The 26,700-nt window shown below is 49.1% G+C and overlaps 1 protein-coding gene across 1 annotated transcript in view; it reads right to left on the reverse strand.

Moving 5' to 3' along the window:
- STON1 (stonin 1) overlaps positions 1-22,741 on the reverse strand; it is a 47,585-nt gene extending 24,844 nt beyond the window's left edge. The window contains exon 1 of the mRNA XM_040623494.1: positions 22,644-22,741. The gene's annotated coding sequence lies outside the window, so the exon portion shown is untranslated. The remainder of the gene's footprint in view (positions 1-22,643) is intronic.
- Positions 22,742-26,700: the final 3,959 nt, after the last annotated feature.

Below are 26,700 nucleotides of genomic sequence, written 5' to 3' on the forward strand. Positions count from 1 at the left end.
TTCCTGCTGTTCTTTGCAGATTTCCTTCCCTTCATTCAGAAACCACAGTGTAAACATGAAGCTCTACCTTTTCCTGGAGATGATCAAAATCAAATTAGATGCATTTGGTGGTCGCATGAGCCTTCCTGCTCGTCTGCAGCTGAAGACCGTCCCCACTTGTGAAGAACACCACCCTCTCAGACGGTCCCTGGGATCTGGCCTCTCTGTAGCCGCCAGATGTGGGGGAAGGGCGGCCGTGGAAGGGGTGTTCAGCTCAGGGACGCATCACAGGCACCTAGCAGTCACCTCCTGCTATCAGCTCCACCCGGCTGTCACTGTCAGGCTGACTCCTACTCAAGCCTCAGGAACACATCTGGACCCTCAGCGACGTCCTGCCTCTGCAAGGGCTGGATTTAGTCCTTTTATGCCTGTGCTTTTTTACTCCACACAACAATGCCGCATAATCTAGAGAAAGAATGTCTTTATGCCAGTATCTGTGTGGTTTCACTGGCCGTCCCCCAAAGAAGGAATCCAGGGCTGGACTCCTCAACTGCAGCACTGGAACCAGAGGGGGGCTGCGTTTGCAGAGCCTCCCTGTGGCTCTTGCTGGGTTGGAGGTCCGCGATCTAGTCACCCTCCTTGCCATTCTGGGAAGTACGTCCCAGAAACGAAGCCAAAGTCAGGGACGGCCCGTGTGCAGAACGCATTCACAAAGGTTTGCTATGTGAGGGTTTAAGATATCCTTCCTAGGGAATTTTTCCCTTTAAAGGGGCAACCAAACTTTTGAAACCGAAAGGACTTCTAAGACAACACAAAACCCTACGTGCAGTGAAAACCCTTGCAGCCCACAGCCTCACCTTAGGTCACAGAAGTGCCCGCTGCGTGGAGTGCCTGCGCTATTACCACAGATGTTCCGCAGCCCGTCCTCTTTAATCACGAACATGTGTGCTATTTAGTTCAGCTATGTGACAGGAAATACCATTTGTAAAATACTAAACCACAGCCCAACTTATCCGTGCCTTCAAATATTATCTGTGCCGGTTCCAGCTCAGCTCCCCCACCCCACACCTCCCCTATGGATTTAACCTTCCCCTTTCCAGGATGAATTTGGATCCTGGCTACCTTTTTAACCTTCTTTTAATAATCTGCTCATTTCTGAAATTTAGAGAGTAGTATAAACAGACATCAAGCCAAACTGACCAGTCTCAGGAGATGGTCTTTATACGAACAAAGAAAAAATTGGGGGCTGGATGGGCCATTCTGATTTCAGAATGTTATTCTTCTCACCAAGGCAGAGCCGGCACACCATGTTCATGTCAGTGTCATAAACGCTATGGGAATCTGCTAAGCAGAGGTCTCTCAGCCTCAGTTTCTTCATCGGTAAAATGGTGATATTTGCCTCATATATAAATTGCCACATAATGGGTACTTGGTATATCTACTCTCTTTCTCTCCCTCGTTTGCTTTCCCTTGTCCCCCCATTCTAACCTGCCTTTCTCTAGTCAGGAAGAAAGGAAAATGCTCAGACCCTGCAGGTTGCTTTAGCATCAGGTCAACTTGCTACAGACCCTTTTCTAGAACTGGGTGTCCATTCTGTCTGGCACATGACCATGCTTCTATCTGCCCTGCTCTCCAGATGTGATCTGTTCCTATCTTAGTCCCTTGTGCCTGCTCAGGGGTTCTCCTTGAAGACGGCATCACCCAAAGTAGAGAGAAGTTAACAGGCATGGGGAGAAAGACCCGTGGTCAAATGTGTTTGACAAATTCTGGTTAAACAAGGGTTTACAGGTCTCTTCACAGCATTCCTTTCCAGAGCCTACAGAATGCTAACATTCTCATGGGCTCCAGGAGGGGGTAACAGGCAGCTCTCCTCAAAGATCCACATGGATGGTTTGCCTCAGAACATTCCAGAACATGCTCTTGGCCCCTCCTGGCCAAGGCAGGGAGCACACCGGAGACCCTCAGTCCCTCGCATGGAAATCAGGCTCTGCAATGCTGCAGGATGTCCACAGCACACTCGGCCGGGGCCATGGAGCCACAGCCCATCTCTCCCCAACCCCACGAAGCCCCAGCACCTGTTCGTCTTCCCTTCACAGGGTTCTGGGACCCTCCTCAGCCTCCCACTACAGAGGGTCAGGGAAGGCACTGTGTGGGGCTATGGGGCTGGGCTCAGCCTCTCATCTGCCACTTTAGCAAGTGACACTTAACTCTTGGGCTATTCTCCTAGGGAAGAGTGAGCACCCAGCACATTCCATAGCCAAGTGTCATCCAAGGTGTGAAGGAAGGATACCTCAGCCAGAGTCTTCCTGGTGCTGGACACCATGCTGGGACTCATGGTCTCAACCAGCCGTCTGCCCGGCCTAAACGTCTGCTCTCTGTCCTGAGGACCTACAGGTGGCAAGATGGGGACCTCCTGAGCCACAGTTAAGAGGAGTTCCTCCTTCATGGGCTCCTGTCCTTTAGTCACAGCAAAGGTTCAACCCACAAGGGCAGAAGAACACAGAGGTCTAGCATATAGGCTCTCGTGTCCAGGTCCCCGGCCTCTCACCTCACTTCCTCTGCTTATGACCCCCGAGGCATGCGACTTGACATCATCAGTGTCCTCATCTACAAAGTGAAACGAGTAACACCTACTTCCTAAGGTCCAAATACGTTCATGCTAAGTTAGTAAGTCAAACGTTACTTCATGGGCACTCAAACAATGGTTAGCGCAGTGCTTACGAGTGAGGGTCCCGAGTCAGCGCTGAGCGTCGTAGCGGCCCCCGGCCGAGCAGCAGGCTGTGCCAGGCCTGCAGGGGACAGCGACGAGGGCCCCGGGGCTCCGGTCTAGCCCCGAATGGTCTCCCAGTCTCCGGCAAGAGAAAACCAAGGCGCTGAGCTGGGCTGTGAGATAAAAAGCACTGCTTAAGCGAGTCGGCGCAGTACCTGCGGACGTCGAAAGGCATCAGAAGAGACGGCTCAGAAATGACGCAGTCCTTCTCCACACGGGGCTGAAAACCTGGGACCACGCTCGTCACTGACACCCAAGGCTCCACACGGCTCTGTCCCGGTGGGTCCCCACGGGCATGACTTAACTTCCCAGGGGACACTTGGCCGTGTTTGTGGCCAAGCTCAGTTGTCACGCCTGGGGGCGGGGGGAGGGGGCAGGGTTGCTACTAAACACCCTACTGAGCACAGCAGAGCCCCCACGGTGAAAAGTACCCGGCCCCCAAGAAACCCTGCTCTTTGCTGAGAAGGTCAGTGAGCTGAGAACGCCGCGCAAGGTGTCCCACCCTTCTGCCTGCGTCTAGTGTGTAGACAAGCACTGGACACTTAGGCTGGGCAACGTGCCTGAGGGGCATAGCCAGAAAAGGGTGCTATCAGAATCGAAGCCTGTGTGGGCCCCAGATCTCATGCTCTTTCCACTCCACCACACTGACTACCGGGGCAGAAATCGCAACAGGAGAGAAGTCACCTTGACAGGACTCGGACACCAACGTGATCTAGAAAACACAGGAAAAGGGGGAGTCTGCCACTGAGAAACGTGAAGCCACAGAAGCAGCAGGAAGAAGGGCAGGGCCACACGCATCAGTCAGGTCTGAGGTGCTCCAACTGGAAATATCTAGCAAGGAGCTAGAAACACAGACAGTACTTGGAGAAAAAAACCAGGGGCTACACATGAGGAGTTGGGTGAGAGCCAAAGGCAGGAGAGAACAGGAAAGGCCATATGGCATCCAAAGCTGAGGACTGGCCACCTTCTAGGAGGCGGAAAAGAAAGGGAGAAAGTGAGACACATCCAAGAGGCCAAGGTAAAACCAGGAGGTACAAGGACCCCCAAGGCAGGAAAGAATGTCCTCTTGGGGCCCCGAAGAGCAGCAGAGGGCAGGGACAGCCGAGATGAGACCTCTGGGTTTACTGACCAGGTCGGCGGTAAGGGGGTAGGAGCAATTTCAGCAGTGGAGGCTGGGGGGAGGCCAGGCTGCCGTGTGGAAGTAAAGGTAACAGAGATGCTCGGGCCCACAGGCAGAGGCTGGGCTCAGTGGTCCGTGTCTTGGCCACCTCAACCCCCAGCCCCCAGTTTCTGGGTTTCTGCAGCTCTGGGGTGGCACTGTCTCCCAGGTGGACTGGTTCCTGGCAGCCCTAGTAACAACCCCCCTCTTTGAACCCTATCTGCATTCTGGTCTCAGAAGCACTAAAGGGCCCCAGGACTTCCCACTCTCCAAAAAATCCAGCCTGCCCCCGGCCAAGGGAAGGAGGCAGACAAGCAAGCCTTCGGGCAGGAGAGGGCCGGCAAACAAGGCCGGCTTTCAGGGCTGCCTTCTGGTATTTATATTCCCGTGGGCTCTCCAGTGGAAAGAGCAAGGCGCTCAAGAGTCGGAAATGAGAAAAGGCATTATCTCGTCAGGGGCCCCCAGGGCTAGGCGGGGGTGCAGAGCACTGTGGTAACTGGAGGGTGGCTCCCGGATTTCTTCGGATTTCGATTCTGCATTCTCAAAGGCAACCATGAAAAAGATGTGGGATAAAGTCAGCTGAAGGGGGCCTGGCTCTGATCACACATCTGAAACATGCAAATCTCCTCTTTCCCCTCTTCTCTGCAGGCCCAGGGGCCCTCCTGAAAACAAGCAGAAAGCCCTGGAAGTTTAAAGAACTCTAAAGAGGATCTCTCTCTGCCTTAAATATTTAGGGGTGGGGGGTAGGGAACCAATAGCAACCACTCTGCTATGAAAATCGGTCCAGTAATTTATCTTAATTACCATGTAATTACTTTTAGTGTTTTCAAAAGAAGCTGTAGCTAAATGGCCCAGGAAGGATATTTAATGCTTTAGAATGTGAGTCCCTCCCACACGCCCATCATGCTGCGTTCAGATTAGAATGGTCTGACAAGGACCATCACCACCTGCTCGGAGAGACCCAGGACCTTGATCCTTGGCTGCTGGGCTCTGGGGCCCTTCTGCCGCACGTTCTGGTACAAATTTGTGTCCCCCAGCTCCCTGTGCATTCGCTCAGCAAACAGTCACAGTATCTTCTAAGGGCTGGGTCCTGGCTGAAACACCAGGCAGACAGCAGAAACCAGTAAGACCTGACTGGCGTGGTGGGGAAAGAAGGGTTTGGAAGTTAGAGAGACGGTGTGTGAATCCCAGCACCGCCACTGACCAGCTGTGCGACAGGGGGAAGGTGACGTTACTTCCCCGAGCTTCCCCTTCCTCGGGTGTGAAAAAAAGGATGATAACAGTTAACCTTTAGTGTTCGTGGTGCCCTCCCCCAAATTCAGCCCTAATACCCCATACTTCAGAATGTGACTGTAGTTAGAGGGAGGGCCTCTAAGAGTTGATTCTGTGGAAATGAGGCTCTTCGGGTCGGCCCTGAGCCAGTCTGCCCGCTGTCCTCGCAAGAAGTCAGGACACAGAGAGACACCAGAGAGGCCGACACACAGAGAAAAGGCCACGTAAGGACAGAGCCAAGGAGAGAGGCCTCAGAAGCAACCAAACCTGCCAACACCTTGCTCTCGGATTTCCAGCCTCTAGAACTGCGAGAAAACACATTTCTGTTGCTTAAGCCCCAGAGGCTGTGCTTTTCTGTCATGGCAGCCAGAGCAAACGGACAGGCCTCTTGTGACACTAAATAAAGTCACACCTGCAGGATGGCAGGTGCATAAAGAGAGGCCGTTATCCCTAGATCCCTGCTCCTAAGGTGCTTATAATCTGGTTGGGAAGAACAGAGGAAACAACAAAGACAAAATGTGCTCACCCTCCTGAGCTAAAACAAAGCGCACTGGGACTTTGGGAGAGGACGGCAGGGTTCGGGGGCAGGGAGGCTCCCAGGGAGGGGACATCTACTAGAACAGAGGCACAGGGCAGCAGATGAGGCACTGGGGACGTACCCGCTGCCCATGTTCCTGTGCACCGAGTCACGTGCCAGTGAACACCAGCTAAGGGAGAGCCCCCCGCCCGGCTTCATCCACCCCACACTGGGCAGACACAAACCCAGTTATGCACAGTTATCCCCTCTGGCTGCCCAAACTGGACCATAAGCCAGAGATGACGTCAGAGTGATCCGGGCTGTGCGAGCCTCAGGTCAAATGCATTTTGGTTTATCCTTGGTCTGTCCTGGGCTGTTGCTGACCACCAAGCTCACGTGGAAATGTCCACATCACTGCAAATACATAGGCAGGAACCACTGACTTACAGAGAACCAAAGCACATTTGCTCAACCCTCACTCCCAGGAATTCCACAAATGTACATATGTAACAACCCAAGCAAATCTTTTTTTTTTTAAGATTTTATTTATTTATCTGAGAAAGAGAGAGCATGACCAAGGGGGAGGGGCAGAGGCAGAGGGAGAAGGAGAAGGAGACTCCCCGCTGAGCAGAGCCCAACGCGGGACTCAATCCCAGGACCCTGTGTCTGTGACCTGAGCCGAAGGCAGATGCTTAACCAGCTGAGCCACCCAGGCTCCCTGGAGCAATCCTAAGGTTTTAAAAATCACTTATGAAAGTCCTATTTATAAAACAAGTACAGAAGATCAACATTTACTTGGGCTCTTAGTCTCAAATGCAGACATCACACACAAAAATAATATTTGTGTCTCTCGGTCTGCAGGGAGTGCGTGCAAAATACTTGTGAACTTCATTGCACTTCAAAGGCCACTACATGCTTTTGACAAAGAATTCTGCACTTACAGCAAAGTCGAATTAGAAACATGTAAGTAGGTGTGAACGAATAGATTTGTCCACTGACATCTCAACTATGCCTGGCTGGCTCACTGAGAAGAGCATAAGACTCTTGATCTCAGGGTCATGAGTTCAAGCCCTATGTTGGGTGTAGAGATTACTTAATAAATAAATAAACTTAAAAAAAAAAAAAAAAGCCTTACTATCTCTACTATCAGCCTGGGAGCTTGAGCACTGTAGCAGAAAGGCCTCCTTCCTCTCCACTCTGAGTCTCCATTAAAATGAGTAACTCCCAGTGTCCTCACAGAGCTCCCAATTGCCTCTGCATATGTGAGGCCCAGTGAGGCCCACGAGCTCCTGACAGGTCCAGCCCAGCACCAGGGCCTCATCCAGCTCTAAGACACGGGCAGGCCTCCACTGGACCCTGCCAGGGCCTCTCTCGCCATACCCTTCTCTCCACCAGCCCCTCCTACTACTTACTGCTCACAGCAAGAAACGTCCCTCTGGGTGAGGTCCCTACAGCTGTTTGGCCAGCCTGGAAGCCGGGGGGCCAGTGCTTGGGAGGTTTTGGGCCCACTCTGCTTCATTCTGGCTCTGTAAGTTAGAACAAGTCATTGCTAGCAAGTGGCTTCTACAAGTCTGAATAATTTATGAAGATTCAAACTCTTAGCAATCTATGAATTCTCCTACAAAAGAGGTCTGCAGACAAGTATGTGCCTCCCTGAAGACCCCTTCTTATCCAAACTCTTTAGGACTCCTGCAACCATGCTTCAGGATAGAAGTTTTCCAAAGATAGCCACAACAGTATCTCCCATCTAATGCTTTTCTGGAATGCCATGGAGCAAGGAGGCTCTATTTCCCCTTCCCTTGGACCTGGGTAGGCCCATCACTGCTCAGACCAATCTAGTGTGACAGAAGGAACGCTGTGACAATTCTAGCCACAGGCCTGAAATGACCCAGACGCTGCGTTTCCTGCTTTGTGGGAGACCTGGGCCACCGCACATGAAGCCCAAGCTGGGTGGGGGAGCCACACTGAGATGCCATCCTGCACATCGGGCCACTTGAGCTTTCAGTGATTCCAGCCTCGGTGGCCATCTGACTACAACTATATGAGAAGCTCTAAGCAAGAACCACCCAGCTGAGCCCAGTCAACCCACAGAACCAGGAGAGAGAATGCGAAATTCTGATTCTAAGCCTCTACACGTTTTTGTGTGGTAAAAGTACATTCACATAAAAGCTACCCTTTGAACCGCTTTACAGAGTGCAGTTCTGTGGTATTTAGTACACTCAACCACATGGTTGTGCAACCCTCACGACCATCCATCTCCAGAACTTTCCATCTTCCCGGATTGAGACTGTGTCCCCCTTAAACACGAACTGTGCACGTCCCATCCCAGCCCCCGGCAGCCACCACCATTCTACTTTCTGTCTCTACGAACGTGACTACTCTAAAGACCTCATAGAAGGGGAATCGTACAATATTTGTCTTGTTTGTGACTCGTTTATTTCACTTCACATACTGTCTTCAAGGTTCATCCATGTTGAAGTACATGCCAGGATTCCCCTCCTCTTTAACGCTGAAAAACGCTCCACTGCATACATATACCCCAGTGTGTGTGTCCATTCAACCATCAGTGGACGGATCTGGAGTGCTGGTTCTACAGCAATACATACGTGGGGCAGTGGGCAATGCAGCCCGGGCTCAGCAGAGCAAGCCTGCGAAAGCAGACGTCGAGAGCTACAAAGTGTGGCACAAACACACAGCCCCAGGGCACTCACCCCCGAGGAGGTGACTGGCCAGGAATCCAGTCTGGAGTTCCCAGTAGCACTCATCACCGCAGGCTGGGTGTCTCCTGGGGTCTCCATTCGAGGTGGGGCCCGACCCCTGGACAGAGACTGGCAGGATCTTCTTCATGCCGGGGTGCCCTGCCCTGGCATAGGTGATAGGCCCAATAAACATTTGATGGATAAGTGAAAAATGTCCCTGACACTGAAGTCAGGTTCTGGGCCATGTCAGAGTTTCTTACGGGCTCCCTGTAGGGCAAGAACCAGGCCAGAGAAAGTGCAGAAAGGCTGCTTCTGGCTGGAAAGGGAAGAAGGAAGAAGCAGCATCAGGACAATCCGACAGGGAAAAACGCACCCCAGGCCCAGGCTTCCCAGGAAGTACAGGATCTCCATTGAAGCCCCACCCTGACCCAGGCAGCCCAGTGGGTTCCGCCTGGGGGAGGGAGGGCCTTTGGGAAGGGCATGCTGGGTATCAGGCTGAGCCAATAGGACCAGGTATCTCTGGGATCGGCCCTGCTCAGTTTGTGGGACTCAGTTCCCAAGGCTCAATCAGAGCCTTGTGTGCCCATTACAGGAGCAGGAGGGGTTGAAGGGGCTCACACCTGCGCCCTAGCCCAGGCTGTAAGGGTCTAAGGGGGCAGCTGAATCACAGATATGAACCCTGGGAGCTTTAGGACAGCGACCTTCCTTCACCACAGGAGAAGCCAGGCTGGCTAAACCATGACCCTTGCCCTCTCAATAGCCACTGTGCCAAGAAAACCCAGCGCTCTCTTCCTGCTGGACTGCCCTGCTGGGCCACAGGACAGGAGGCACCACACACAGACGTTAATTCCAAATCTAAGAAGAGGACTTGTTTCTGGTTCACTTAAAGAGTGAATAACAACCATACCAATGCCCCCCCCCCCCGGGATTGAAACAAAAAGGGCTTGCATTATGGTTCAACTCTGCATTTAGGTTGACCAGCCTTTAAAGATAAAGCAAAACCCTGAGTATTAATTACAAAGGTGTTTTTCTCTATTTCTCTTCAAAGCCTCCGCCTTGAAGGTTAGAAACTGCTTACCACGGGGAAAGCAGTTATAAGCACCAATAAAAGAGTTCAAGAAACATGGATTTTGAACTTGGCTCAGCTTCTAAGTAATTGTGGGGCTTGAAGCAAACTAATTACCCTCTTTGGGTCTCAGTTTCATAATGATAAATGAAGGAAAATACTTTGTACTCCCATGGTCTGGTTAAGTGCTTAATGAGACTAACTATATGTGAGATGATATATTGATATATAGACAGATACATACGCACTTACATAAAGAAAGTCCCCATAAGAAAAACTAAACTCTAAATATGCTAGAGATTTTCTTATGTTCGGTAAGAATAAATGGCCAAATACCCCCGCAATTATAACAAGACTCACATTTCGTGAGAACAGTACCTCTCCACACGCCAGAATCCCCACCGCTGTATCTACTAGATCTTAGAAGGCCATCTCTCTCCACAGGAGGCCGAGCCCACCTCGCCCCTATCTTAACAACCACCTCTCCCAGCTTGCACGCTTCCTCCCCATCTGGCCGTATATTCCAGTCTGCGGGAGCCGGCCTGATTTCCAGGGTCAGAGTCTGCCCCGCTGCGCCTACCCCAGCCCCGTGGCCCAGCTCCCACCTCCCATCATGGCCTGAGGCTGCTTCTTGGACCAACTGCCAAACCCAGAACCCTAGGCCTGCACCCTAAGTCTCCACTGCCTTTGATACCAGAGGGAAACAACTCATTCCCTTTTCCTGGTTTTCGTGGAGCATGGCCACAGGGAAAATTTGTGGACCAGGAGCCAGTGTCTGCCCAGGGCCTCCTCCCCCCACCTCAAGTCTGGACTCCACACAACGGACAGCTCACATGACATCTAAGGGCTTTGGGGAGCATCATATAAGATGAAGGACACAGAAGTGTCTTTGAAAAATATGAAGCCCTCTGTAAATTCTTCTTCTCTTTTTACGCTTGTTCATTTATTTCAGTGTGGTCTCTGATTAAGAGTCTCTAGAGGCCTGGGACTGTTCCCCGGGTAAACTCTTTTGGTACGATGACCACACACAGAGCAAAACTTGATGTTCTTTGGGACTCTAGTGCCATGAGCAAACGCGGCATGAGTTCCAGGACCGGGGGCGGGGAGCGGGGAGGCCGGGCCGGAAGTCAGAAAACCAGGTTCTGGCCTCTCAGTCCTGCCAGGAAATTAAGCGCATCACTTAACCTCGCCGGGCATTTTTCTTCATATGCACAATGGAACTGACAAGCCATCCGCATTCCTATTCACCAGGATGCCAAGAAGGCAAAGAATTCGAAAAGAAAAACACTGCACAAGTTGAAATATTGTAGTATTCAGCGGGCATGGGGAGTGCAGAGAAGAGATGGGAAAGGAACAAGAAGGGGGGCCAGGAACAAATAATAGAGCAAGAAGACATTTGGGGTGAAATGGGAGGCACCTGAGAAGGTCCAGATGGAATGCCATGGAAGTTCCCAGTACAGAAAGTATTCCCCACGCCTGAGGGTCCATGTCTGGAGGAGAAGATCCGCCTCAGAGACACATCAAGTTCAACTCCAGCAGAGAAAAGTGGACGGAAGGAAATGAAGTCCATGTACCACCTGCGGTGGCATGAGACCCACCAGAAGCCGAGGCTCAGCGCGTTTGCTTTCACAGCTCAGCTCAGAGTAAGGAGAGAGAAGAGGAATTAATAGGCCCACTACCTACAAAAATTGTGTAATGTCTGCAGGCCACATCCTGGCACATGATGTCCAATCCGGAGCGCTCCATGTTAAGGGGCACATTCAAAGACTAAAGAGTTCCCAAAGGCTGGTCACCAGGACAGTGGGGTGCGCTGAGACCACGTCCCAGAAGGATGGGCTACAAAAATCTGAGAAGTGTGTCCCCAAACAAGATTTGGGGAGGACATGGGAAGCAAAGGCTCTCTCAGAATCAGAAAAACCCTCTGAACATCGTCTGGTCCAACCTTCCCAAGCGAGGAATCTCTAATACGACATCTCTGCTGAGGAATTATGCAGCTGCTGCGTGAACTCTTTCAGTAATGGAGACCACATCACTTTATAAGTGGGTTCATCTCATTATCATTTGGACAGGATTAAACTCTTCTCCTTCCTATTAACCCCAAATTAACCTCCTCCTTGCTTCGATCTATGCTCTGCGGGGACACATGCTAAGTCTAATCACTTTTTCACCTACTCATCCTCAGACAAGTGAAGACAGCTGGTCTTGTTGATCTGCACTGAGTCTTCCCACAGACTTGCCCAGGAGGGGGATGCATTTTCAACACACCCATGAAAGCATATTCTCAAGCCCGCTTCAAGGCTTCGTTCCTGGTGATCTCTGGCCAGCTGTGACCTCAGACTGCCGTGGGACGCTGACTGCTGCCCCTGCCATGCTCAGAGCATCTCATCCTGGCCATGACCCCCTAGCTGTTTGCTTTCCAACTAGGTCTTGGCCTCCTCCTACCCCTTTGGGCAAACTCTGGTCCAAAAGGGTCTCGGCTCTGCTGCTCTCACTGCTAAGGGCTTGTCACGAACATACTCCACAAGAAGACCAAAACATGAGAGTCCCAAATTCATGCCACTTCATAGAAAGCAGCTGGTCGTTTGACTTTAGGCCTTCTAAAGAAGACTGAATCTAGAATGTTCCATAGGCATTAAATATATTTTCTAAGACCTCATTGACAGATGAGGAAATAGAGGGCCAAAGGGGTAAAAGGATTCACTCAGGTAACACAGCCAGGGTAAATTTTCCATAGTTTGTGTGTGTGCACTCATTCTTTCTTTGACTCAACAGACATTCACTAAGCGCCTACTACGTGCTTTGTAAATGTTCTCAGTGAAATGGAGTAAGCTTCCCATAGGGACTGACACCTCGATGTGCGTGAACGTGCAGCGTGCGTACGGATTATTTCTTTCATGCACGCACACATTCACTCACCAGGGATGGCTGAGCATCCTTAACACGGGCTCCACACTGGTACGAGGGAACACAGCCACAGTCCCTTAGCCCGGCGCATTCCCTGTCCGGCACAATCCCCACAGGTTCTGTTAATGCAGGGTTCTGTGGGGACCCACAGCCTGATGCTTAGTTAACATCGGGGAGAGTGATGGCAGTAAGCGCATGTACTGGGATGTGTATGTCCCTGTGGTGGGGGAATGAAGCCGTGGACGTTTGAAAAGGCCTCAGGAAGAGCAGGCTTCTAAGCTGAATCCTGAAAGCTGATAGGATTTGATCAGGGGAGAGAGGTCAGTGAGCGTGTGCGCAGAGACAGGGCGGCAGAAGAGCACCTGATTCTGCAGGTGGACGAGCCCGGCTGGAGCCAGGACTTACCATGGGTGCTGCCGTGAAAGAGGCAGAGAGGTGAGGAAGCTACAGAAGCCCTTCTGTATCATGCCAAGGGGCTTGAATTTATCCTAAAGGCAACAGGATTCAGTGAAAGACTTTAGAGAAAGGAAACAGGATTAGATCAGAATTTTAGAAAGAAAGCTCTGATCGTGGAGGATGGACTAGAAGGCAGGAGGGTCGGAGGCAGGTAACCAGACAGGAGGCAATAGTCGGAATGCAGGAAAGAAACTAGGGTTGAACCCGAGGGCTCCTGCCTGCATACACTTGGTTTGCAAGTCTGAAACAGGAGAGGAGAGAAGAGACTGCCTTTCCCGTCCATCCCTCATGGCACGGGGCCAAGCTGCCCAAAGCTTTGCAGAATGACATCATCATCACCATTCTCCACCGTGACCTGGTGGCCACAGAAAAACGAAGTGAGCCGTAGCATCGCGACCAGTCGTGATGTGCAGGCACCTCCAACAGAGCGCCGCTCAGTGAGTGGTGACTGCGTGCGGGACCAACACCCATCAGCAGGGGGTGGGGGGAGGGCTACATGAAGTAGATCGGGGCTCAGAAGCGCAGGTACGTCAAGTCCGAGCAAGGCAATGAGTCAGAAACAAGACAAGCAGAAAAACTCTAAGAGGGAAGGTATTTAAAACAAAAGAAAAGAAAAGAAAGGAAGGGAAGGATGAAATAAAGAAACAAACAAACACAGGGGCGCCTGAGTGGCTCAGTCCGTTAAGCATCTGCCTTCGGCTCAGGTCATGATGCCAATCGGGCTCCCTGCTTGGTGGGGAGCCTGCTTCTCCCTCTCCCTCTGCAGCTCTCCCTGCTTGTGCTTGCTCTCTCTGTCAAATAAATAAAATCTTTAAAACACACACACACACACAAAGCAAAAAACAGCTCTTCACAAGAATGGAAGGCAAAGAGCTCAGACCAAGTAGGAAGCCGTAAAGGAGCCAGCGCCTGTCTCAGGTGGTGAGATTCTGCAGGTCTCCTGTTTGAGGCAGAGAGCAGTTGGCGTAGCCCCTGCGGCGCTCTCTCCTGAGGCTCCGGGGAGACACCCCCTCTGGCCAGACGGGCAACAAGCAGGCTACCGTCAGTGCTGTTTACAGCGGGCTGCCCCACGTGGCTGGCTGAAGCCCACGTGTGCCTGCGGATGGGCACGTGTGAGCAGTCGAGGAGAACATCTGGCAGGAGGGGGGAATGTGTGGGTGGGAAGCAGGCAGATCCTGACAAGCAGGGCGCTGTTTAAACCTGGGGAAACCCCCATCACGTGTGGTACAGAGCCATTGCCACTGGGAGTTCAGAGTCAAAGAAGAATGATAAAGAAGATGAGACTGGAAGCCTAAAATAACAAGTTCTTTCTTTATGGGGGAAAAATGCTCATCTAGGCAAGTCTGAGCCTTCTTGGAACTGGAAATTCTGACATTATCACCCAGTTCCCGGGAACACCTGATCCCTTTTTTTTTCCCCTCAAGGTAATTTTCTGAAAATCAGGAGCACCTGGGAAGTAGCCACTGTGCTATTACAATGACTCCCACCAGGTCCCTTCCACTGAAGCCCCTACTGGCAGCCACAGGGGGTGGGGGTGGGGGCGTCACGAGATTTACGAGGTTCTGCTTCAGGCCACAAAGAAGCAACAAGCCTGGAGCTGCAGGAGGGGCGGTTCTCAGTTGTTAAGATGTGAGACTGAAACATTTCTCTGCGTTGGTATGAACGTGAAACTAAGGCCAACAAAAGCAAGGTGTGTAGCATCGATGACTGTCTTCTAGTGCCTCCAAACTGGCCCTGAACACGAGTTACCCTGAGCTAGGGAAAAATGCTCTGCAAGGGAGGAACACGGGCCAGTGCGACAGTCCTGTCTGAGTGTCTGGGCCATGGCTGTTTGAGATTAGATGCTCAGTGTTGCTTCCATGAAGCTCTGGGCTGAGCTCTGCAATGGAAAAGTTATTTTTGTGCTCCAGATATTTACACGGAGGCACACCCCCCTAATTCCAATTATGTTTTGTTTTCATGATGCTCTTTTCCTGTACTTAAGAACAGTCATTGCTATCATTATTATTCCTGATAAGACACTTGCACAAAAAGCTCTGGGCCAAGTACAAGATTCCACAGGGCCCAGATAAATGACGTTGCAAAATAGGCAGATTTTAGGTCTTATGAAACTCTCAAGGGATACCTTCCGTTCTTCTGCCCACTATGGCTGCCTCTTCCTTGTCAATGCCCTGCCCCAACCACCCTGTAATTGCTCAGGAACTTCATGATCCCTCCTGGGAAAACCCAGTCCCAGAAGTCATTTTGTTATTCACTTCTCATATACTCTCCCTCGGGTCTTTGCATTTAAAATGTTATCTTCAATAAGGAAATCGTTTTTATCTTCAGAAGGACAGGAACACCAAGTGATAAAGCAAAGAGAGATCCTTGTGGTTAAGAGAGGCATGGTTCGGGGGCGCCTGGGTGGCACAGCGGTTGAGCGTCTGCCTTCGGCTCAGGGCGTGATCCCGGCGTTATGGGATCGAGCCCCACATCGGGCTCCTCTGCTATGAGCCTGCTTCTTCCTCTCCCACTCCCCCTGCTTGTGTTCCCTCTCTCGATGGCTGTCTCTATCTCTGTCAAATAAATAAATAAAATCTTTAAAAAAAAAAAAAAAAGAGAGGCATGGTTCATAAAGAATAACATGGTTATTCAACAGTAAGGTCCATCAACAGGCTGGGAGGGCAACTAAGAGCTGTTGGTACACAAGCAAAATCAAAATGGTGATTCAAAGTGTTAAGGAAATTTATCCAAGAGAAATCTACATTGATTACCAAGAAAACATAAGTTATTAGAAGGTATACCCATGACCTCGCCCCAGAAGTCTTTCTGATTAGTCTGAAGCACAATCCTGATTTGAAAGAAATAGAACAGAGGAGGGGAGATGACAGGAGACCACCATCCGTGAGCTTCAACGTTTGTCAACCACTTGGTCCCTAGTACTTCCTGTTATCTCAATTTTCACAACTTTTTAAGGCAGGTCCTGTTATCACTGTTTTATAGAAAAGGAAATTTAGCCTCAGAGATGTTAAGTAACTTGCCTAAGGCCACTGCTATTGTCTGAAAGTTTGTGTGCCTTCCCAAAATTCAAATGTTGAAATCCTGATCCCAACGTGATGGGATCAGGAGATGGGGCCTTCGATGTAATTGGGTCACGAGGGTGGAATTCTCTTGAATGGGATCAGTGCCCTCACAAGAGGCTGCAGACCGCTCCCTCACCCCTCCTACCGTGTAAGCTTGTAGTAAGAAGCAGGCTGTCTGCAACCCGGAAGAGGGTCATCACCAGAACCATGCTGGACTGCTATCTCCAGAACCATGAGAAATCGACTTCTGCTGTTCGCAAGCCACTCTGTCTGTGGAACTTTGTCATGGCAGCCCAAACACTAAGATAGCCACACATCCAGTTAGTGGCAAAGCTTAAACTCAAACCCAGATCTGGCTCCAAAGTTCATTTCTTTTCCATTATCACAAAGAGCTGATGTGAGGACCAGGGGAGAAGGCCAAGGATATCTGCTGATCTAGTTTCTTTAAATGAATAGGTTTTGTTGGGGTTGTACGGGAAAGATATGCTTATATAGATTTCCTTAAATATTTCCCATAAACAGGCTCTGCTGATTTAAACAACATTCCCGGAGATGCTGCCGGTCACATAGAATCAATCATTCAGTATAAATCTGTCTGCACTGTCAGAGACACAAGTAAACACAAATGCTCAGCAGAGGGAGAACGTCATCTCCATGACCAAAGGGAATAGGAACCTCCCCACAAAGTCTCTTCTTTCAACAGGGTTGTGAGTTAGGACACTGGTTGGTCAGCTGTCAATGCTACTATTGAACTTTGTACCGGAGGGTCTACCCAATGCAATAACACAAGAAAAAGATCATAAGGAATCATAAGGAATGAAAAGGAAAAAATCAGAATCGTTTTGTGATTGTCTACCTAGAGAACTCAAAAATACCTACATACAGACTCTTAGAACTAATAAGAGAAGTCCGCTGGAATGCTAGCTAGATACAAGATCAAATCCCCAAATCAGAAACGCTTCTGTGAGCCAGCAAATAGCCAATTTGAAAACATAGTAAGAAAAAAGATATCATCTAAAATACCAACAAAACACAGGAAATAAACACAGCAAAAATTGTATTAGACATTAACAGGGAAAAATCACCAGTCTCCATCCACCTGAATAAAAGGAGAAGATGGGAAGACCTACTATTGTAAAGGTATCAGTTCCCTGCAATATAATGTGAATGTAACTGCAATTAAAAAATCCCAACACAATTTTGTCTTTGTGGGCAACTAGACAAACTAAAGTTTATAGGAACTAGTAAAATTCAAGGAAGCCAAGAAATTATGAAAAAAAATTAAAAGTAATTGTCAGAGCTAGCAATTAGTGTGTGCCTCCTTGTATGGCAGAACCTTTTGTATACATTATCTCTTTACAATTATCCTCCAAGTGGATACTATTATCTATTTAATAGACAAGGAGACTAAGAGAAATTAGGTAACTTGCCCAAGGTTACTTGGTACCCATAGAAGTAGCAACAGACGCAAGAAGACAACGGTATAATGTCTTCTAAGTACTCAGGGGAAATCATTGTGAGTCTAAAAAATTCTACACTCAAACTCTCCTTTGTAAGAGCAAAATAAAGATATTTTCAGGAATATCAATACTTTCAAGTTTACCAAAGCCCTTTTATGAAAGAACTCCTAAGTTCACACGAAGAAAAAAGAACTCAGAGGGAAGAAGTGAGGTGTTCAAAGTAGCAGTAGCAAACTGCACTGAATAAATAAGACAAAACAATGTACAGGCATACCTTGTTTCAGCGCACTTTGCAGATACCGCATTTTTTACAAATCGAAGGTTTGCAACAACCTTGCATAGAACAAGTCTATGGACACCATTTTTGCAACAGCATTTGCTCACATGACCTTGTGACACATTTTGGTAATTCTCACAATATTTCAAACTTTTTCATTATTATTTTTTAAGATTTATTCATTTATTTGACAGAGAGAGAGACTCCCCACTGAGCAGAGAGCCAGTTGTGAGGCTCAGTCCACGACCCATGAGATCCTGACCTGACCCCAAACCAAGAGCTGGAGGCTCAACCAACTGAGCCACCCAGGCGCCCCTCCAACTTTTTCGTTATTATTATATTTGTTATGGTGATCTGTGATTAGTGATTGCCACTCACTAAAAACTCAGATGATGGTTAGCATTTTTAAGCAATAAAGTATTTTCTTAATTAAGGTCTGTACATTTTTTTTTTTTAGATGTAATGATATTGCACCTTATTTTAAAGTATAGTGTGGTGTAAACATAATATTTTTACTCACTGGGAAGCCAAAAAATTCACCTGACTCCCTTTACTGCAATACTCACTTTTTAAAGATTATATTTATTTTGAGAGAGAGAGAGAGAGAAAGAGCGTGCGCGTGTGCTCAGGCATGGGGGGAGGGGCAGAGGGAAAAGAGAATTGTAAGCAGACTCCACGCTGAGTGCAGAGCCCAATGCGGGGCTCAATCCCAGGACCCTGCGATCATGATCTGAGCCGAAACCAAGAGCCGTACGCTTAATCGACTGAGCCCCAGGAGCCCCTGCAATATTCACTTTGCTCAAGTGGTCCAGAACCAAATCTCTGAGGGGTGCCTGTGAAATAGGTAAGAAAAGTAGGACCAAAGGAAAAGTACAGGCAGAAAATACAAGGTGTCTAGTAGCATCCTATACACATGCGAGAAGCAGGCCACTAAGTTGGCTATGTGCTTCCTTTGGGCCAAATAAGAAACGGGAAACAGTCATTAAAGGACTCACAGCATCCACAGAACAGCCAAGTTGCTGACAAGAACCATTCCTGACCCCGAGACCAGAAAGACCTTTCCCACATAGTTGAGTGGACACAAGATCTGGAACGTTGGTCCAAGCATGATAATTTGGGAAAGAAGTACTTGACTCTTAGAATTTGTTTTTCTACAGTGTGATTTAGAAGCATCAGCTTTCCAGAATCTCTTCCTTGTAGAGGAGATAAAGCCTCCAACTTGAGGTGTGTTATTTGAATGACCATGTGTTTAAAAAAAAAAAAAAAAGCCCAAGCTTCTGGGGATCCTTAGGTATTTTCCAGGAGGAGGATGGATAAAGGGACCTCTGGGAGCCTGGCTGCCTGTGATGGTACAAGGTGGGACAGGATGTGGGCATTTTTTCCCAGACTACCCCTAGAATCACTCACACCAAATATTTCCACCTCCACTAAACCAATTCATTTTGCCAATGCATGGGATCACTCACATAGCCAGGCTTCGAAAAAATAGTTTATTATTGTGCTTTCATAGTAATAAGCACCAAGAGGTAAGAAGCTGTTCTCTTTCTTTCCTGTTCCATGGTAAATCCTTGACCTATCCACCCTGATATTCTATATAACACAGAAGCAAATGGGAGCTGGGAGCTTCCCCTGGGTCTTCCTACCCACCACACTCCCCTGACAATGCCAAGAACAACGAAAGCCCATACTGGCAGAGCTCTGAAGACATAATTTGCCTGATCGACTTTAAAAATCCTGCCTTCTACCAGGACTGCTCTGGAATCCCATGGGGTTCCTGGAACTCCAGGCTGCCAGGGAAGCTTCCAATGAATTCGGGATACCTTTTGCAGGAACAGCTGGCTCCCAAGCCAAGGTGAGCTACCTCTGACTAAGTCTGGAACAATTCCCAAGACTTCCAAAGAGAAGTGACAATGAGGGACAGAAGAGATGGAAGACAGAGACATTTTACAATTAACCAAAGTATCAGTTCTTACTGTACAAAAAGTACAGAATACTTTGCCTTCCCTTTTCTATATATATTTTTTTCTTATAATTAAAATCATATGAAGAGTACACGGCTGGAAGATAGCAGACAGTAGTGACTGAGATGTATAGACTTTGGGCACCGACCTGACTTCAAGATCTGATTCTAGCACATAATGGCTACGCAACCCTGGCAAGTCACCCTTCTGATTTTAGTTGCATGAGAATAATAGTTTCACGAGAAAAATAACAGTACTTACCTCACAGAGTTTTAAAATGAAACACCATATGCAAGTGCTTTATACTCAACAAATGTTAGCTATTACTACTGCAAAAAATCTGACAAATACTGGCAAGACAAAAAAAAAAAACCTCAAAAGCACCTCTAGTCCTACCATCCACTTTGATGTGTCTAATTCCAATATTTTCTGGATGTATTTGCAAAGACTGAGATTACAGTGCTTTCTATTTCATAACTTGCTTTTAAAACCATATTCTTGTACAATATGATTTTGAAAGGCTACATCGTTTGGGTTATTTTACTTCTTAACCATCCCCGCCCTCCTTCCACTCTCGCAGACCCCATACTTCATGTATTTCCAGCTCATCTCCAGCTCACCTCCAGATGACAACTGGCTGCTTTCTATCGGCTAACTGCGGATGCAGCTGCTTCTTACCATCCAGACTACCTGCTCCTCAGCCTTCACCCGCCTGGCCGGCATGACGCCGCCATCATGCAGAACAGCCTGCCGGGCTGCACAGCAAACCCCCCAGCTCAACAAGATTCCGTGAAGCGGCACAAAAGCCAAACGAGGCTGAAAGGCAATTTCTTTCCCACCAGCATAAGGCTGACTTCTAGAGCATTAAGGACACTATCAAAAATTCTCAGGAAGAGGAAGAAAGAAAAGATTTTTATCTGAGTGCATTGTTTTTCTACGTAACTGGGCCAAACAAGGTCAAAACTCACAGGCTTTCTACTTGAATAAGTCAACAGCACTTCCTTATCAATGACATTTTGAGACCACTGTAAAACCCTACTAATTCATACTAATGGGGAACTGTCAAACTGAATCGGTGGAGAAAAATGAATTACATCCTTTTTAAACTAAACTCCTTTATTTCAATGAAAAAAAATTAAAGAAATCTTGATTTCCAGGGTGCCTGGGTGACTCAGTAAGCAGCTGACTTCAGCTCAGGTCAGGATCTTCGGTCCTGGGAGGGACCCCCCACAACCCCCAACCCTCCTCGCCCCCCACGCTTGCTCGCATTCTTTCAAATAAATAAAAATCTTAAAAAAAAAAAAAAGAAATCTTTATTTCCAAATAGTTCAATACCTTGCCCTGTTTTGACAGGTTGCTCAGCACCTGATCTCATACATTTGTTCTACCCGCATGTAGTGTTCATAGAGAAAACAGGAATGGCTCAAGTTCTTGAGGACAGCTTTCTCCCTAAAAGTTCAACACCCTCTGTGATCCTGCTCACTTCTCAGGAAAGCTCTTTCTTCTTGGTCATGTGGAAACAAACCTCAGCTGGGCTCCCTCCCACCTCCCTCCAGTTCTGAAGGAGTGGGCCGAGGCTTGCCATACCAACCCAGATCTATCCCTAAAACAAAACCAAACAAAAACCCTCCAGACTCCAGACTTGATCTGTCCAGACCCATCTGAGAATTAACGAGCTCCTTCTAAGCACCCAGAGAACTAAGCCTGTCATGGAAACACTGATTCAACCCTAATGAGAACCGACAGAAAACCACACAAACGAACTGAACATTCTTCCAGCCAATCAGAGGCAAGCTAAAGCAACAGCCTCAGGAATAAAATAAGCGAGGCTGTTTTTTTCTTTGTGGTCCTGCTCATTTTAGCCTCTTCCACTGCCTCGTCTTTGCAACTGTTTTTGAGAAAGTGGGAGTTGGGGGGCGGGGGGGAGAGATGGAGAGCCCGCAGGAGAGGGGAGAAACATGCAGAGCGCCCACACCAGGCTGGGGAATGCCAACAAACACTGCGGTTTCTGTCAGGCAAATTACAACTTCTGGCCCGGGGGAGGCCCACAGTCTGTTTGGGGTAGTCTGAAAACACGCCGAAACTGAACTCCCATCTCCCACAACACTTAAGCCTGGAATGAAGTACTTATTTTCCAAAGATCAGGTTCTGCTCACTATTTTTAGCCAGCGTTCTTTTTTTTTAACTCTTCTTTTTATTATTTTTTTTCCTGGGTTTTAATCTTTTTCAGAATTAGGAAGGCTAATTAGGTGAGGTAACATTATTATTGGAAGAAAGGAGAGTTGGAAAGTCTTTTAAAAAAAAACCAAACTGTCCAACCAACAGAAATAGGAAAATGCTAGGGAGGCATATATTTGAACTTCCCCTTGGACGCACAAGGTAGAGTTTGTGAGTCCCGGGGACCCAACGCCAAACCCCAGTGAAGGTCATTCCTGCAGGAAATGTTGGGGCAAGTGTGGAGGCCCCTGCGGCTGCGGCCCCTCGTCCTGGGCCATCGCCTACTAGAGCTGGAGGGGACAGCCGGGATGGACACACCAGCCGTGGCCGGAGGCTGGGGGACCAGAGCCTCGCAGGGAAAGGGGCGGGGGAGGGGCGGCAGCAGCGCGAAGAACCGAAGCCGGGAAGGAGGCAGGTGAGAGTCCCGGAGGTGGGGGGATCCGGAGCCCCCGAGGGAGGGTGACTCAGGTCGGGGAGGCCCGGACCGCGCGCGGGTTTGTACGAGCCCCCGGCCCCGCCCTCGGAAGTGTGTCTGAGTTCTTTTCTTTGCTGTTTGAGTTTCCCACCTCTTTAGAGCCAGCCCCAGGTCCCCGCGGCCCCAGGGCCGAGCTGCGGAGGGGAAGCCCGGCTGGGGCCCTCCTGGGACACCTCTGGGGGCGGCAGGGGCGGAGGGAGGGAGATGGGGCGCCCGCTGAGGGCGCCCAGCGAGCCCGTGAGATGCCCGCGATCCGGGTGCGCCCGAGCTCCCCGCCCGCAAACTTTCCCAGCCAAGTGGGGGTGGCCCCACCCTGGAGAGGGGGATCCCCATGCCTCCCCCAACTGTCCCCTGGGGTGGGTCACTCACGGGCAGCGCCGCCGGGGCTCCGACTCTGGCCGCCGCCATCCACACCGGAGGAGGAGCGGGAGGAGGAGGAGGGGGAGGAAGGGGGTGGCGGAGAAGGGGGAGAAGGGGGAGGGCCCGGAGCCAGCAGGAGTGGCGAGGCGGGGCGGGGAGGGGAGGGGGCGGCCACTCCGCAGAGACTCCCGTCGCTGCCTCACCTCCGCCCCGTTCCCTGCCGGCCCTCCTTCTCTCCTCACGCCCTCTTTCCCGCCCTGGATCCCCCCCAAAGTCTTTCTGGTGTCTGATTCTCCATTCTCTTCCCTCTGGCGCGTCTTCCTTCCCTTGAGTCTCCGGCCCCCAGCAGAGAGAGAGCATGCTTCCTCCAGCAGAAGTTGGTAGAGAGGGATTTTCGTGAGCTACAGCATATGAGTATAGGACACCCCCCTGAAGCAGATGGCTGGGGCCCTTGGCAGGTCTGAAGCCAACCTGCACTTTCTGGGCCTTTGTCATCATCTCTGGGTTGATGGGATGGTGGGATGATGGGGGTGGTGGGGGAGAGTCCCTGTGGTCATGTGTCCACCTTGCTTCATTGAGAGGTTTTTGTTGTTGTTGTTATTGTTGTTGTTGATTTTGATTTTCTCTTGTGATTAGGAGAACTGAAGAATCATTTTTGAAGCCTCTACTGAGTGCCTCCACCTTTCTCTTCAGGTGGCACCAGCCCTAGTCAGGGTAAGATGAAAGGTACAGACAGAGCCTCAGCTTCCTGGGTGAGTCAATACCTAGGAGGAGGCCACTGGAAGGCTCGTGAAGGGCCGAGCTGTGTGGAGGGGGCAGCAGGTAACTACTGACAGACGCCTCTTGTGTGGGCTGGCAGAGTACAGAAGAGAAGGGGAGCCGTCCTCCCAGGAGAGGTGAGAGGGTGGCTTCTGGTCCCTACTCCATCACCTGCTAGGAGCTGACTCCAAGCAAGTCCTTTGGCATCTCAGCCTCTTGTGCAAGTGGGGCTGCCTCCCTGGGAGCCAGTCAGAATGAAAGGAGATCCTTTATCCTGGTGGGACATCCAACCCCAGGATGGGAGGCTTGGACTGGGTTTGAACAGACTCACTGGGGAGAAAAGAGGACATTCCAGGCCCTGGGCTTAGTGCCTTGGAGTCCAGCAAGACTGGAAAGCTTACAGGAGGTGGGGACTGTTTGGATGGGAAGGTGGAACATGCAGAAAATAGGAAACCCATGAACATTTTTAAGCAAAGGGATATTTTGATCCAGGTGGTGTCCTATTCGCTTTTGTATTCCCAGAGCCTGGAATACAGTAGGTATCAGTAAATCCTGTGAACTCAAAATGGCGACTGAAGCCTACTGACTGAACAGTCTGAAAGACCAGCTATCCGGAAAGAAAGAGCTTGAGCCCAAGGAGAAGAGTTAGAAGGCCCTGGTGAACATGTCAACCTACAGCGCTATGCCTGGGTGGTAGAAAGGGAATGAGGGAATTCTGCTGACACTTCCTTGCCTTTGCATAGCAATGTGATTCTCTTTCAAATGCTCTTGGGGGTGTAGGCTTGTTTTTGACGTCAATGGAGTTCCTTGGTGAAACAGAAAAGATATTCAGTACCCTATTCAACCACCAGCCTGAAACTACATTCAGACAGGGCACAGGGGTGCCTGAAGTCATACTGCCAGGATCTATTTAGGATACTTTTATCCTCAGATAAAATGTCTAGTTTTGTTTAGGCTTAAAACATCCTCAATGAACAGAAAAAGGGACTAGGTCCTCCTCTTTTCCCTCTTTCCTCCAGCTCCCGTCTCAGTGATGGTCAAGGGTTTGAGACACACAAAAGAGAGAATGGAAAGTCAACTGAGGGGCAGCTTTTCAGAGTCTTCTGTGGAACCAGACTGGTAATGGCCCCAAGTCAGCCTCCTGGTAAGGAGCTGAGAGAAGTGCAGAGCAAGACAAAGGAAGAGGGAAGCAGAGGAAGAGAAGAAAAAGGCGCCTTGACCCTGGGCATTCTGGCAGAAGCTCCACATTGAACCTCCTGTCCTGTGAGCAAGCCAAGAGGCCTCCTGGGGAGGCCAACCCATCTCAGAGAATGCCCAGGTAACAACCTGAGAAAGGACTCATACAGGAAGCAACTGTACACTTGACAAATGGCAATCCTCATTACATTTAAATAGAGTTCTGAGTGCACCTTTTTAATTCTACCATCTTTGAATAAGTGGTATGGCTTTGAATAGTAGGTTGTCCACCTGGTGAAAGAAATCTCTTTGGAAACTTTGACACGTACAGGCCTATCATCTTCTAAAGACCAAATATAGTTGGTTGAAAACCGCTTTTCTTTTACAAGGGACTGTCCCTCCCCGTTCTGTGTGACTCAGCGTTGCCCCAAAGGTGGCCACTTTCATGCATGCAGAATTCTTTCTTGTCACTCCACCACATGTTTCCAAAGACTCTTTTCTGGCAATGCCCCTTTGTATCCAAAACTGGCGATACAGCTCAGCCTGGCCTCAATAGCTAAGCCACCACAGTCCCCCATCACCAGTTTTTAGCCCATTTTACTCCACTTCCTGTTCTTTTCCTTGCTCTAGAATAAGTAGACTCTCAGACTAACTCATTCTCCTTTTTATTAACAGTTTTTCTTTTCCTGGCAGACTTTTCACAGAAATCATTTAAAACTTCCATGCTGTTTAACAAAGGCTCCCCAAAGTGTCTGCAGATATGACCTAGTAGATTAACTTGGAATTCCGCAAAACTCAAATCAGCTGAAACAGTCAGGATCCATTAACATAAATTCAAACCAGTTTGCAGAAATGCCTGCGGGACATGGTTGGGAAAAGTGAGGACTTCAGATTTAGGACAAGCTTGATAAAAACATTCCTCTCTAAAAACTTTACAAATCTCTATTTATATTACAACATTCATTCAAGATAGAGGGAGGGCTTTTGGAAAATTATATTCAAAAAGATATTACCCAGTGGATGGCTTCGACAAAAGTAAAAATGAAACGGGGTGGGGGGGAAATCACCATTTTACATACATGATGCATTCTGACCTGATGTTTGAAGAACACACTATTTCTAAACAACTCTCTCCATGAGGAAACCTGAATGCTCTTTGGATAGAAATTTCCAGAGATAAACACATCTTCACTGAGAACGTCAATCAAAATCAATGACAGTTACGGGGATAATCACTTACTTCAGAATGGCCCAAGGCTGGCTATCCTTTATCCTGGGGATGGGACACTCTCAGCTGTGGCTTGAGCTATACAGTTGGCCAGTCGCTCGGCCTGCTTCCTAAAATGTATCCAATTAGCACTTCTTGGCCACCTGCTACAAAACATTCTGCGAGGCACCGTGGGAGAGCACGGGTAAGAGCATGCTTCCTGCCCCACGGCATCTGAAGCTGCTCAGGGAGACCGCAAACGGCATGATGACTGTCTGAGGTATGTTGATAGTTTAACAGAAGAGGCGTCCTGAAGAAATAAAGCTGAAGAGAGAGGGTGAATATTCCCTAGCCTCTGAGCCAGCCACGAGTGACATTTTGTTCCTTGTTAACTAAACTGCGTGGTTTCTATTCTTGGACCTGTGGTATGTCACCACTCAGCTATTCCACTGCGGTTTAGGGAGCAGTGGGTCCAGATTAAAGCTCCTGGTAAAACAAACACAAAGGTTCGAAGTGGGGGAGGGGCATTTCGAGACCCCTATGCCCACAAACAAGACAACTGCCCCCAGCCTGTTTCCACCAGGAGTCAATTCTAATCCTCTTAGGAAAACAGTTATTCTGATGCTCAATAGACTTTCCTTTCAAAGATTTGGAGGAGCTATAATGGGTTTTCCTGCTCGCATGCTTTGATTGCCAGTTAATTTCCTAATGTGGAGCTAATTACTAAACTGCTTAAAAATTTAAGGCACAGGCAACCATCTACTGACCAGCTTTCCATTTATCACCATGGTGTCCGAGGACATGGCCCTTAGCAGAGAACAGAAGCTTCCTCCGCTATCACAGAACAGACACCTCCTTGTCAGGGTGGCTCTGCCAGATGGTTTCTTAGCCATCACCAACCAAGTGGCTCTCTTCATATGTTAA

Source organism: Ursus maritimus, unplaced genomic scaffold (assembly GCF_017311325.1).
Source record: "Ursus maritimus isolate PB19 unplaced genomic scaffold, ASM1731132v1 scaffold_6, whole genome shotgun sequence".
Classification (NCBI taxonomy): Eukaryota; Metazoa; Chordata; class Mammalia; order Carnivora; family Ursidae; genus Ursus; species Ursus maritimus.